General features: G+C 50.8%; 3 non-coding genes across 3 annotated transcripts; 2 read left to right on the top strand and 1 right to left on the bottom strand.

Annotated features, from left to right (window-relative positions):
• The first annotated feature begins 3214 nt into the window (after window positions 1–3214).
• TRNAQ-CUG (transfer RNA glutamine (anticodon CUG)) lies at window positions 3215–3286 on the top strand. The gene has a single exon. It is a non-coding gene; the product is annotated as a tRNA-Gln (tRNA).
• A 2404-nt stretch (window positions 3287–5690) lies between these two features.
• On the top strand, window positions 5691–5772 carry TRNAS-GCU (transfer RNA serine (anticodon GCU)). Its single transcript has one exon. It is a non-coding gene; the product is annotated as a tRNA-Ser (tRNA).
• Window positions 5773–7940: 2168 nt separating this feature from the next.
• Window positions 7941–8012, bottom strand: TRNAM-CAU (transfer RNA methionine (anticodon CAU)). Its single transcript has one exon. It is a non-coding gene; the product is annotated as a tRNA-Met (tRNA).
• Between the last annotated feature and the right edge of the window lie 3541 nt (window positions 8013–11553).

Genomic DNA, 11553 nt, shown 5'->3' with positions numbered 1-11553 from the left:
GGTAGTTCAGGACAACCCCTCCCTCACCCTCCTCTGCACCATTTGGAACAGGAAACGCAGAACACAGACTTCTTTTTCCGTTTCTTTCCTTTTTTTCCCTCAAGAACAGGAGTCGAATCTAGATTCTCGGGATCAATAGACGTGCATCTCGAATCATCTCTCCTGATCTGAAACGACAGGGGACTATCCCTGTCGCTGNGTGCACCGCATCTTCTCCGGAGCTGCGTGCGCGCCAGGGCGTGTGCGGGCAGAGGAGGTCCCGCGGCCCGGGGCCAGGGGTACTGGGGAGCCAGCGCAGCTCCCACGCGCCTGCAGCTCTCTGCGGGGCTGGCGGCTGAACGCGGGACGGCCCCGGGANCCGTGGGTACCCTTCACCTGCGGGGGATCAGAACTCCTTCCCGCTCCCCCAGCAACTCTGCGGGGTCAATTCCTGTCCCTCCTGGGAGACCCGGCGGTGATTGCCAAGGCCGCAGCCGCAGGGGCGGCAAGCGGTGAATGGGACCCACCGGTACCCGCCTGGCCCTGCCCCGGCCGCGGCCGCGGAGAGCACGGACCCGGGATGGGGCTGGACTCTTGAGGGGAACAAGTCGTTAGCCAATGATTCTTAGTTTTTAAATGTGTATTTATGAGAGAGGGAGGGGCAGAGGGAGAGGGAGAGAGAGAACCCCAAACAGGCTTCCCACTGTCAGCATGGGGCCCAAGTCGGGGCCCAATCCCACGAACAGTGAGATCATGACCTGTGCCAAAATCCAGTCAGACGATTAACCGACTGAGCCCCCCAGGCGCCCCGTTAGCCAATGCTTTTTAAATCACCTCCCTTGTAAAGCCACCTGGAACTTCTACAAACATTGCTATTAGAAGGAGTCATTTGTGCACTATTTGGTTTTGAAAGTCTCAAGAGAATAAGGGCATCCTAGTTGACTATTTGGTATAAATATTTAGCCACTAATTAAATTAGACCTTATGGTATTTATTATAAAAGCTGATGGTCTTGGTTGTCCTAAAGTTGTATCCAGATAAGAAACCTTATGTTTACTGTTTCAAGTAGTTGATTTTCCAATTTATTCAGAAAAAATCTGATTTACCATTTTTACAACCAGCTCAGAGACCTTCCTTTTTACTGAGAATCATTTTATGTATCTGATTTTGTAAATCAATTTCCTTTTCAAAAAAATAAGGCTTTTGTCCACTTTATTTACCTTTTTTAGTTATTCTTTTTTAAAAATGTTTTATTTATTTCTGAGAAACAAAGAGAGAGAGCGATCATGAGCAGGGGAGGGTCAGAGACAGAGGGAAACACAGAATCTGAAACAGGCTCCAGGCTCTGAGCTGTCAGCACAGAGCCCTACGGGGAGCTCAAACCCACAGAGCTGAGATCATGACCTGNTTTTTAAAAATGTTTTATTTATTTCTGAGAAACAAAGAGAGAGAGCGATCATGAGCAGGGGAGGGTCAGAGACAGAGGGAAACACAGAATCTGAAACAGGCTCCAGGCTCTGAGCTGTCAGCACAGAGCCCTACGGGGAGCTCAAACCCACAGAGCTGAGATCATGACCTGAGCCGAAGTCAGACGCTTAACCCACTGAGCCACCCAGGTGTCCCTTTTAGTTATTCTTTCTGCAAATAACTAATTATATTTCATCCAGTGGAAGTAATATGAAGATTCTTTTTAGAAATAAATCTCTACAGGGGCGCCTGGGGTGCTCAGTGGGTTAAGTGTCCGACTTCGGCTCAGGTCATGATCTCGCAGTTCATGGGTTCGAGCCCCGTGTCCGGCTCTGTGCTGACAGTTCAGAGCCTGGAGCCTCTTTCAGATTCTGTATCTCCCTCTCTGACCCTCCCCTGTTCATGCTGTCTCTCTCTCAGAAATAAATAAAACATAAAAAAAATTTAAATAAAAAAATAAATCTCTACAAGAAATGTTCTATGAGTCGGCATAAAGAAATCACATTCAATAAATTAGAAGTGGGGGTGGAGGGCAGGCGGCCCCAAGATGCGCAACCTTGGTGTGAAAATTATTCTGAGTGGAAGGTAACTGAGACCCTGCAGGGTCCAGAGAAACTTTTCCTCCTCTCTTAATTACATAAAAGAGTCTAAATTAGGAGTCCTTTCCAGGTAACGGTTATTATCAGAGATGCATTTTATCCGAGCGACCCATCTGTATGGCAGGCAAACATCTACTTAGGGAACTGTGCGCTCTGCCCCTGAGGGGCCCGAGAATTGCATTTCTCTCCTCTGAAGTCCCAGCCCCCTCCTCCCCTGTTAGTTCAGGGTCAGGCATAGACTCATGTAGACCGTCTCTGGGATTTCTAGGTCTGTGTGGATTCCTCCTACTGAATTTGATTTTCGCCTGTTAGATGTCACATGTCAATCTGATTCTTCGTCCAGCAAGAAGACGTTGAATTCTCAGTCACCGACTCCGGCAACAGCTGACTCGCGAGCATCTTCCAGAGCCCAGACGGGGTGGGTTGGAAGCCTGGAGTCTTGCAGAAACGGCATCCCCGTGCAGGGTCCCGCGGGCGTCTCTCCCCCACTCTCCCACCTCACCTNCCGCCGAGCCTCCCGAGCGACCACAGCACCGGCTTCAGACTCCGGGCAGGAGCCTGTCAGGGGGAAAGTGCCAGAGAGCGAAGGGGCCCGTCTCACAGCTGGCCTGAGGTCAAGTTTACAGAGTTAACTTTCCACGCCTCTCATCGGTGATTTTCCGTGAGCGAGTCCTCGTCACGGCCCACGACCCCCGCGGCGCCCGGGAGGGCCCGGGCCTGGGCAGCGGGGCAGAGCCCAGGCTTGCGTTCACACGGCAGGGAGGAGGGTTCCTTTGGGCACAGAGAGAACCGGCCCAGGGTCGGGTCCCCCCTTTGCTCAGGGCTTCAGCGGGAGCTGCTCCAGTCCTCCGCGGCCTCAACCACCGCTCCGCGGCCCCAGACGGCCTTCTGCGCCCGCAGCCTNACCTCACCTGTGCTCCTATTCAGGGGCTCGGGGCTCCCCGTTCCGGACCTGCCTGGGGGAAATACGGAGGAAAGGGAGGGGGGTTCTTGACGTCTAGAAGCCGGTTTTCTCCAGCAAGACTCTGGGGCAGAAGGTGTGCAACAGGTGACTGTCCACGACTTTATCCCGCAGGAGGAAAAGCAGTGTGTTCCCTCCCTTCCGTCCACCCGGTTTAAGGACGGAGAAATAGGTCATCTACGCCTTTAGGGAAAGTCGTAGGAAGGTGGGTCCCATGGTGTAATGGTTAGCACTCTGGACTCTGAATCCAGCGATCCGAGTTCAAATCTCGGTGGGACCTTCTCTAGCTCCCAGCTTTTGGACCCTCCCTCCACCTTTCTGCAGCCCATACTCCTTTTCATAGGAGTCCCTGCGCCCAAATGCGTCCAACCTAATTCCTGCCGCATGTACCGAGTCCCTGTCTGCAGTCACCAGTATTGGGAACAAAAAGAATGTCCTCTGCCCTTCAAGGTTGTTTAGCTGAACTGAGGGTTTAATTCACATGAGACAAGTGAAAAGGAGAAAATCAAATTTAATTTCAAACTTCAGGGAACCCAAACAGACATGAGATTCCAAAGACAGGCAAAGTGAGGTGTATATGTTCACTGAGAGAAGAGGAAAGATGGCCTGGGAGAGGAGCAAGAGAAAATCTGGTGATGGTCGTGGGCCTAGGAAAGTCAGGATGGAAACCGACAAAAGCATTTACCCCTAAGCTATGGGTCCGGGTAGTTGAGCTATGCGGAGAGCAAACTGTCCTCAGACAAGACCACGGAAACCGCAGCTCTAGTTCAAAGTCTGGGTCGGGGGATGGGATCCAGTCCACGATAGTCAATACTCGGTAGATGTGATGCTTGCAGTTTGCACAAGCAAGGTTTACGTCCAGAGAAGGGGGGAATGCGCTGATGCAGAGACTTCTTCCTCCGGACAGCCGTGTTTGCTCCGCGGGGCCACAGCCCTTCCAGATGCGGGTTCCTTGAGGACTTTGCCCCCAACTGCTCCTCGGCCCTCTCTGCAGTTGGTCTGGCCCTGAGAGCTGGGAGCCCCTTGTGCACCAAGAGCAGTAGGTGACTGATGTACGGCTTCTGTGACCGTCCCCAGTGGCCTCAAGGAGATCTCCAAAGCGGGAAAAAGAGAAAACCAGTCAAGTGGAGGCATGCAAGCAATGTTTTGGACAATCAGATATGATAGAAGCATATGTATTAAGATGATCTATGGGCTTTTCAAGTATTGATGTGGAAATATATGCATCTTAATTTTTACAACCAAACAGACTATATCTAGTGAGTGCGAAGGTTTGATCAGAGACCATGCAAGTTTCCCCTCCCTCCCTGCCTGCGATCCCCTGAGAGCTGACCAGCTTCTGAGCAGCTCCTCAGAGCCATTTGAACTATAGAGTCCCTGGCTGTGGTCTTCGGGAGACAATGAATAAAACATCGACTAACCTACTTTGAAATTGGCTTTTCCCCCCAGTGGACAGATCGTTGTGCAGATTGGAAAAGCACAGCTGCTCTGAGAGTTGCTGGGCCCCTTTTGGTTTGGAAAGAGACTCTGATGGAAGAGGAAAGCGGGGCGAGAAGCCGAGAAGCCGGCTGTGGCCCAAAGAAAGCAGCTCCAGTGTCACTGAAGACGAGGGAAGCTCACACGCTGAGCCGCCTGCAGAGACCAGAGGGTGGGGATGGCGGGTCACAGAGACACACTTTCCTGAAATGTACCTTCCCGACCGCACACCTGCTCCTGACCGATGTGAGCTGTCTCTACTTCCACACCCCCCTGCAAATCATGATGGTCTCTTATGTTTTATGAGACAGACTTCTGCAGCCTGTGACCTGGGCAGGGGAGGGGGGGGGAGGGGAGTAAAATATCCCCTGCTGACAAGAACAATTAGAAATACTGGTGTCTCCAATATTCTGGAAGTATTGTCTGTAAGCAGGACCCGGGCTGTGTCTCAGTTGCACATTTCATACGGTTTCTTGGAGAAGGAGGTGACAAATTTCTCATCTACCTCAGACTAACATCACACTCTAAACGAAAGGGAACATGTGTATCACGGAAAGTTAGCGCTTTAATTTTTTTTACTTGTTCAGACTCATAAGAAAATCCTCCTTGACTTTTGTCAAACAAAAGAGAACCATATTTTCTAAAGCTATTTTTACTTGGTTGCAAATCCCTTCTTTGCTAGCACTTTTATTTCCTGCTGTCATTTATTTATTAAATTTAGAGTAAATGTATTAGTCTACTTTAAATAATGCACCTTAAATAATCATAAAAGCACCTTTTGTAAGCCCCACGCTTACTCAAAAGCACAAGCTAGTGGTACTATGAAAGGCAAAGGTAATTCAAGTCAGCAGAAAATAGATTTATTGTCACTGGAAATAAGTAAAACTTAGGCTTTAATTTATGCTCCCTGTGACATAGTGGCAGGATAGGGTCTTTGAGCATAAAATACATAAAGCTGGGATAAAATTCTGGAAGGCAAGTGTGAGTACTGAGGGAGGAAGACACTTGAGGCAGGAGACCCAGGTGGACTGAGATAGGATTAAGAAGGAAGGTGGAAGGCTACCCGGAGGAGGCGGAAAGAACTGGTTGTAAGAACTCCCTGCAATGCCTGTCATTTGAAAAACAGTGCCACAACTCAGGATCAAAGAACAAAGCTTTGCTAACAGTAAGGCTTTAAATAAAGTATTTTAAAGGCCAGGTACTCATGGGACGAGGTGGCCGAGTGGTTAAGGCGATGGACTGCTAATCCATTGTGCTCTGCACGCGTGGGTTCGAATCCCACCCTCGTCGGCCATGCCAGCTGTGTGCTGGGGACATGGATGTGAGTTTTGCGCGCCTCACCTTGGCGTGCAACTTTCTGGCCTCACATTCTCCACCCGCTTCCGACGGTTGGCTTGGCCCCTCTCTCAGGTACCGAGCCTTCCTGAGAGCTGCGGAGGGCGGCTTGCTTCCTTTTAGAGCAACACCTGCTGCTGCCGCACCCTCCCCAGCGCGGACCGGGGCGCAGTCCCTAGTCAGATGCCGACTTCCCCTCCCGAGCAGTTTACAACTGTTTCCACCACCTCCTTTCCTCCTTTCTTTGTTTCCTGCCCCAGCACAGCGCTTGGGAACCTCCTGTCTCCCTCGAATTTGCCTCAAGATGCTGATTGGCAGCCGGCGAGTAACAGAAGAAACGACCTTGACAAAATACTGCTAAGAGTTTAAGCTGATCGGTGAGAATATGAGTGTGTCTTATGCTGTTCCCTTTTTACTTTTTCAAACGGCCATAAGAGTCTTACATTTTTACTTGGAAATAACTTCAAGCTTAAAGAAAATTGGTAAGAATAAGAAGAGAACAAAAACCACCTGTCTGTATACCTTTTATTGGGATTCACCTATTAACATTTTGTACCATTTCTTCCCTCTCTTTCCCTCCCTGCCTGTCTGATTCAGTCTCCATCTTCACATCGATCTCCATTTCTCTATATAGTTCTCTATTTTTTTTTCAGAACCATTTTTTTTTTTTTAATTTTTAGGGGCGCCTGGGTGGCTCAGTCGGTTGAGCATCTGACTTTGGCTCAGGTCATGATCTCACAGTTTGTGAGAAGGCTCTGTGCTGACAGCTCAGAACCCGGAGCCTGCTTCTGATTCTGTGTCTCCCCCTCTCTGCCCCTCGCCCACTCACCCTCTGTCTCTCTTTCTCTCTCAAAAGTAAATAAACATTAAAAATATATTTTTTAACTTTTTTCTTCTTTCTTGGTTTCAGCTGAGGTCATAATCTCAGGGTTTGTGATGGTGCAGAAACTGCTTGGGATTCTCTCTCTCCCCCTCTCTCTGCTCCTCCTTGCTTGCCCTATCTCTCAAAATAAATACATAAACTTCAAAAAAAAATTTAACAGAGTTTTACTGAACCTGCTGGGTTTTGATTGCTTTTTAATTCAAAATAACCTTCATGCCAAAGTGACTCACCTTGGGGGAGTGGGCCCTTGACCCATCAGATTACACCTCAGAGTTAGCGTGCATTAATCATTCTCACCTGATCCCATCTTTACTATGGCGGTTGCAAAATGATGGAACTTCAGCTCCAACACTGTCCCCACGTTCTGTGACAAGTCAGGCCCCACACCTTTACATGTGAAGGATCAAAGCTGCACCTCCCCCTCCCCCCTGCCCAGGCCCTCCTACCCTCCTCACCTTACTTCTATTTCTCCATAGGGTTTTATTTTCATTTTCATTATTTAAGGTCCCCGTTGTTACAGGAATTTGTATTTTCTTGTTATAATGTAGAGACTCACTGAAGAGTGCTTCCATTTTGTAAGTAAATTTGTGTAAGTAATTTTGTGTTTCCTCATAAACACATTTTTGCAAATACCTTATTAAGACTTCCACTTCCCCCCCTGAATTTGTCCACGCGATCCTGATGCACACACTTTTTTATTTTAATGCATTCCTTCTTTTTTTTTTCTCTACCATTTCACATGTAACTTCTTTGTTTCTGTTTTGCCCTTAAAATCCTACAAATCGTGTCTTTGTGATTATTACAACATGTATTGCTTTAGCGAAGGATTCATCAAACAGTCCCATTAACTTGACCTAAATGTGATAAACCGTGCACAGGACCGCATAAAGAAGTGAGGAGGAGCAGGAGACTGATGCCTGTGAAAGTGAAATGCAATATAGTCATTGGGCAGAAATCAATGAAAATGTTTTTCTTTCAAGTGTAAAGAAAATATAAAACTATAGCTGAAGACAAGCATGTATTCTGAAAAATATAGTGATGATCCACTGGAAATTAAAGGTAAATTTGTTGCCTCTTCCCGAGTAAGAAGAGAGAGGTTTGCATCTCTTTTGAAGGAAAATATTTACCCATTTGAGATTAGATGAGGGGTGAAAAAACATTACAAGAGTTGTAGAGAATGAAAAAGAGATCTCTGCAACTTCACATCTCTCCCTGGAACTTGGGAAGAAAAGAGGAATCCTAGCAGAGGATGGTTTCGATCCATCGACCTCTGGGTTATGGGCCCAGCACGCTCCCGCTGCGCCACTCTGCTCGCCACAAGGCACGTGGTGCTGTTTCCTCACAATGGACGTAATCAGGTGTCTTATTCCCTTGTATGGGTAAATTGTGGTTCATTTATAAAATACAATTCGGGGCGCCTGGGTGGCTCAGTCGGTTAAGCGTCCTACTTCAGCTCAGGTCATGATCTCCCAGTTCATTAGTTCGAGCCCTGTGTTGGGCTCTGTGCTGACAGCTAGCTCAGAGCCTGGAGCCTGTTTCAGATTCTCTATCTCCCTCTGTCTCTGATCCCCCCCTCCCCTGCTCATGCTGTCCCTCAGAAATAAATGAAACATTTTTAAAAATTTTATAAAATAGAATGCTACTCAGGAATAAAAACAATATTTTTTGGTGAATTTTATTGTGTATATAACAACACAATTAAATCTCAAAAACTTCATGCTGGGCAAAAAAAAAAAAAAAAAAAAATTTCACCCAAGAGGATGTACTGTATGATTCCACTTACATGAAGTTCAAGGGCAAACAAAACTGTGGCGATAGGAATCAGAGAGGGACTGGTTTGCAGGACGCAGCACTGACTGACAAGGTGGCACGGGGCAGCTTTCTGGGAAGTAACGGGAGCGTTCTCAGTGTTGACGTGAATGAACGGTGGTCCCAAGGGGTTTTTTGTTTTGCTTTGTTTTTCCTTTTCCATGACCTTGACGCTGTAGGACAAGCATCGTGGGTGGAGAGGAACCGGCCAGCGGCACCACTGTGGCAACACAGCTCTGGCCACGGTCCCTCCCGATGGCCACGCCCTGTGGGCTCGTCCCTCGGGTCCGGCCAGACCCGCGTGCTGTCCTCTAGCAGACGGAATACGGCAAAGGTGACAGACGGCACGCGGCCACGTGTACACGACGAGGGGGTAAGTTACAGGAGGTGGTATCACCTTGTCACCTGCTCGGCCTGTCGTGCTGCTGCCCCCCTCCCCACACACCCCTGCTTCCTGGCTTCGAGGAAGCGAGGGGCCAGCGGAGGCGGCCTCATGCTGGAGGCCCTGGTGGCCAGCACGGTGGCCGTGGCCGGCCTTCAGTGACAGACAGCAAGGAGCCGAAGTCCTCAGGCCGGTAGCAAAAAGCAGAATCCTCTCAAGCACTCGGGTGTGCTCGAAATGCCTCCTCCTCGGGTCAGGCCTCAGAGGAGATCACAGCCCCACAAGTAGCGCCTTCAGCGCCCTGGGTGCCCCCTGGCAGCTGACCCGGCTCAGCCGCGTCCAGACTCTTGACCCGAGACAACGACACGTTAACGCGCGTCAGCGTTTGGGCAGCAGCGCAGCGCCGGGCAGCCAGGCCCGGGGGCCCCAGCGGCCGCCCTGCGACACTCGCCGCCAGGAGCTTTGCCAGAGAAGCTGAGGCGGCTGCCAGGGAAAGCGCATCACAGCACAAACCACAAAATCCTCTCTGTGGATGTGTTTTTAGGCGGCGGCAGGGGCTCCCTTTATCGTGGAGTAACTCGTGGGTCCACCGGGGTCCCCAGACTGAAGCGTCAGAACGACGTCGTGAGGAAGGGGAGGCGGCGCGCGGAGCTGGGGCCGGGGCCGCGGGAGGCTCCGGGACAGGCCGGCCCGGCAGTGGGGCGCGGTCCCCAGCAGAGCGAGTGTGACCAAGGGCGGACGCCGGTCCTTCGCCTCAGCACCGCGCCCGCCCCCCGCCCAGGGCTGCACGAACCCGAGACACCCGCTCTTGGGCTCCCGCGTCTGTGTGGTTTCTTCTGGGGCCTTGGCTTGGGTTCGCGGCTCCGTGGAGACCATCTCTGTCAGGGTCATTCATTTCTCCTTCTGGCACAAGTCCGGAAAGTGGTCTTCATGTCCCTCAGGGGGTCATTAGGTCAGTCCGCGCCCCGGACGCCCACCGGCCACGTGCGCCCGCGCCTTCCTACCGCAGCCCTCCTCGCGGCCCGCGGTCAGCCTAATCCTGAAGGTGGGTCCGGCCATCGCTTTGCCCCAAAGCCCCCCCCCCCCCCCACGCCTTATTCTGGAGCCTGAGGCCGGTTTTCCTCCCGGCCTGAGCCTCTTCCCTCACAGCCCGGCATGGCGACGACGCACCGAGTCCCCGTCTTCGCTGAGACGTCACAGCACCCCACGAAGGCCCGGCTGAACCCCCCACGCTGTGCCCCGCGCCACCGCAGCTGCCAGCGCTCCGCCTAGAAGCCGCTTTCCCTCGTGTTTATGACCTATTGTCTCTCACCAGCCAGGATCAAAGCTTCACAAGAATTGGAATTTTCTCGGTCACTCGTACATCCCAGTATGAGAAGAGTGTCTAGTAAGCGATGTCAGACGTCCCGTGTTTCCTGAGTGAACGATCGATTGAACAGCCTGTCGGACCTTTCCTTCGTCTGCCATAGTCATTTCACAACCTATGCAAAATTCCACGTATTCCACCCAAACTGTGTTCCCCACTCTCCCAAGCCCGGCGGCTGAGCGTCCGTCTTCACCCGCCCTTTCCCTCATTCTTACTCTGTCCTCTGCCCACGCCCATGCGATCTGTCACCAAGCCACCTGGTTAGCCGTCACTGTCAGCTACCGAGTTCGAACTCACATCTTTAACATTTGCAGGTGTCTTCGCAGTCTCCCATGTCTCCAAACCTCCAGTCTGTCCCCATTTGATTCCTATCTCACGTGACAGCTACAGCTGTCATGCCCCAAGTTGTCTCTTTCCTGCTTAAAATCTTTGCCCTGTTCTCCGTCGTGTTTGGAACCCTGTCCACACTGCACATGGTGTGGACGTGCACCGTCTGCCTGCTTCGCCCCAGCCGTGCCTGGAAGCCTCCCAGGGTCCCCTCACAGGTGACCCCAATACACCCGCTGCCTCCCGGACCACCTGCGCACGTGCTGTGGCTTCGGCCTGCAGCGCCCTTTCCGCTTGGTGCTCAGAACACACTAGGACAGAATTCGAGTTCTGAGTCCCACATGAGACACTCTCTGCTCTGCTTCCATTCCCCTGGCGTCTGGCATGTGTATTGGACCCAGCGACTTACTTAGCAGTCTCCCCACTCAATTAATTTTCCCAAACAGGAGTCGTCTCGTCCTTCACCTCTGAATGTCTGCTGCAAGGCGCGAGGCATGTCGTCGTCCTGGGAAAATGTGAAATTTTCATGTTAAAGGGCAGCAGACAAAATCCTATACTTTCCTCTTGCCCTCCCTACGTATGGTGGCAATCTTGGGGCAGGGGATGCCTTAAAAAGTTCAACTGTGGTGCAGTCCCAGCTCTGCCGATCTGCTGAGAGAGAGCGGTGAGCACGGACTTTGGCGCCACGATGCTCTGAATCCCAAATCTAGCCTTTACTAACTGGGTGGGCTTGGCAACATCTCTTTCGCTATGACTTTAACAGTAATTCCTGTATCGTAAACTTATTTGAAAGTTTTATTTTTATTTTATCAAGTGATTGAAGATTATTTTTCCAACTGGGCCTCTTCCAAGGTATCCATAAAACAGGAGACGTAGTGTGGGAGTCATTCTTGCCTTGTTTTGTTTTTTTCACCAGGTTCTCACTCACGGACCTCCCATTGGCTACAGAACAGAGGTCTGGCTAGTGGC

This window comes from Crocuta crocuta, unplaced genomic scaffold (genome assembly GCF_008692635.1).
Source record: "Crocuta crocuta isolate KB4526 unplaced genomic scaffold, BGI_CrCroc_1.0 scaffold1097, whole genome shotgun sequence".
NCBI lineage: Eukaryota > Metazoa > Chordata > Mammalia > Carnivora > Hyaenidae > Crocuta > Crocuta crocuta.
Note: the sequence above shows the minus strand (reverse complement) of the source record. Positions and strands in the feature narration are given on the sequence as shown.